The sequence below is a fragment of the Oratosquilla oratoria genome, chromosome 2 (assembly GCF_046742065.1).
Source record: "Oratosquilla oratoria isolate Oo_2021 chromosome 2, ASM4674206v1, whole genome shotgun sequence".
In the NCBI taxonomy this organism is placed as follows: Eukaryota; Metazoa; Arthropoda; class Malacostraca; order Stomatopoda; family Squillidae; genus Oratosquilla; species Oratosquilla oratoria.
The window spans coordinates 19,062,945-19,065,444 of record NC_134778.1 but is presented as its reverse complement, the minus strand read 5'-3'; the positions used below and the strand labels follow the sequence as shown (position 1 = coordinate 19,065,444).

The following is a 2,500-nucleotide window of genomic DNA, read 5'->3' as shown; positions in this document are numbered from 1 at the left end:
AATACTAAGCGAAGTCGTCCTGAAGCTTTTCAAATTCACAAGATTTGATGAGAATCTTGAATGCATGACCAGGGCGTGGAACAAAACCACTTGACGTTTACCAAGTACTTCATAACAGCATGATAATTGAGATAATCTTATTATCTTGATATACCCCAAGCTGAAAAGAATAGGCTGGCCTTGAACAGAATATAATCTGTAAACTAGTTCATCGCACTAAAGGAATTTATCCAGATGGTCTTAACTAGTGTATATTTACCTCAGTTACTAAACCACTTTTTTCCCTTTTGCTGCTGGTACACTACTCTTGCCTCTGGGCCTGAAGTGTTGCCAAGTGTCTCATTAAAACGAGTTGAAAAAACGCGAACCGTTTTCTCTCGTTTTAAACATGATTCCGTTTTCTATGCGGCTACCAGGAACTCAGTTATTAATAAGCAATATGCCGGCAGAGTGCAGAGCTGTAACCAGGAGATGTTATCAAAGCCACAAGCACCTTTTGTGAGACTCCACACTCTCATTAGAGTCCACATGTCACCCTACTTCCCACGTTGAGATCCCGAGCACCGTTGTATTAGGACAGATACTCGTACTGTTTTCTATATTTGGAATTGAAATGAAGTGGGGTGGTATATAGTTCTAGGAAATAAGGAAATGCCTCGGTGGGGGGAATTCTACAATTGATCCGGTTCTTTTTCTTCTAGTATGTCCTAACTAAATAAGGTCACTGTAGAATAGAAGACGGCAGCTTTTGCATCTTTACCTGGTTTTCACTGCTTAATATAAAAACATTAAGAATGGACCTGCCACTCGTAGTGTAGTAGTATTTATGTATAATTTCTTCTTACTGCAGACGATACAGTGACTAAAATCGACTGAGGTTAATCGGAATGAAATGATAAGAATGAATCACTTCAAAATCGGAAGGAGAATATGGCGAAGGATACTTATGGAGCGTAAATTTTATATGAAAGCTCTTGGCGATATAAGTTCGAATTTCTCAACAAATTTGCAGTGTTTTTCTCTCTTGATAATTGGCGACGTAACTGATACTTGTTTGTTTTATTTTCAAATATGCCTGATGTTTTATATCACGCTAAAAAAAATTATGATAAAAATGATATCTAATGACGACATTATTTGTCAGGTGAAAAGGTTGTATATCAACTTTCGAATCCAGTTCGATATTTGAATAATAAGGACTTGCCCCCAAAAAAGGCTGTGTTTCTCCTCATGTTTCACATTATCTATCTATCTCTACATTTCTTTTCCTGTAGTTTCTTGCTTCCGCGTGCTGTAAAATAACCTTTGTATGTGGGAAACATGCCAACTACCGACAATTTTGGCGGAGAAGACACCATTTGGCGAAGGCTCATTGGAAACTTCTCTGTACTTGGAAAAACTCAATCGATAAAGTCCTCATCCTCAAATATCCAAAAAAGTGCCCTTCACTCTTTAATAGGTGTTGGTCTCAGCCGACACTCCATTGTAACTGTGTAGGTATCGTTTTCTGGCAAAGAAGCTTCTGCAGCTACTCAAGGGGGTGACAGATTGCTTATTAATCTACCATTTTTCTGCGTCCTTCTTGAATGTGTAAATTTATATCTTAAGAAAAGAATGATACAACCCCCTTACCCCCAAATCTAAGGGTTCTGCTTTATTTGTTACTATATTAGTGTTGTTGTTATGAATAAGTCCAACATAAATAAAGAAAATAATATATATCTGAACAGTCATACAGCCTGATCACGTTTTTGTGTCAGTTTTCTATATCAAACCAGATTTTTTTTTGTAAATGTACTGTAGTCATTCACCCTGTCTTCTTCCATATCGATTTTTAGTATGTTTTTGAAAAAAGAGGTATTGTTTTTCTTTACGATATTGGTGAATTTTCATTTCAAAAGATGAAGGATACTGAAAGTAACACTTCCACAAAATAGTTTATTTAAATTATATGCGTCTCTACAATCTCCAGGCAAATAGTCTTTGTGAATATACATTTTGGAATAAATAATGTTCCTCTTTTGGCTGTTCGCCAAGCCAGACTTGGTGCGAAATGCTGTTCCTTGTGGACGAGTAGTTTCTGAATAGTTTGTTAAGAAACAAATTCTCAACCCTTTTCCGTGCCAGTGGAAACCTCAGAGCAAATTGAAATCGTCTGCTATTAGCCAAAATAAAATTTGTAAAATGTTGCTGCGCGGAAAAGAAAGAGAAAAAAAAAAGTGAAAGTCTTAAGTGAAGCATTGCTGCCAAACTTCATATCATCACGTCCATGAGATCAGGGTAGAAATAAGGTAGATATTGACACATCTCAGAGTCAATATTTTCCTTCATAGTCTATATGTCTTAGTCTCGTACAGCTCTTCACTTCCGGCAGGATTTATGTGGCTATTCAACTCTGTGCAACCTGTAAAAACAAAACATTTACATGAATAGACTGCCAACTGTAAGTGCACGATTTATATATTATAGTATTTTACAGAGGACAGTACTATAAACAAAT

At 36.5% G+C, this 2,500-nt stretch overlaps 1 protein-coding gene across 1 annotated transcript in view; it reads right to left on the bottom strand.

Moving 5' to 3' along the window:
• Positions 1-1,924: 1,924 nt before the first annotated feature.
• LOC143037410 (uncharacterized) overlaps positions 1,925-2,500 on the bottom strand; it is a 4,959-nt gene continuing 4,383 nt past the window's right edge. The window contains exon 6 of the mRNA XM_076205558.1: positions 1,925-2,404. The gene's annotated coding sequence lies outside the window, so the exon portion shown is untranslated. The remainder of the gene's footprint in view (positions 2,405-2,500) is intronic.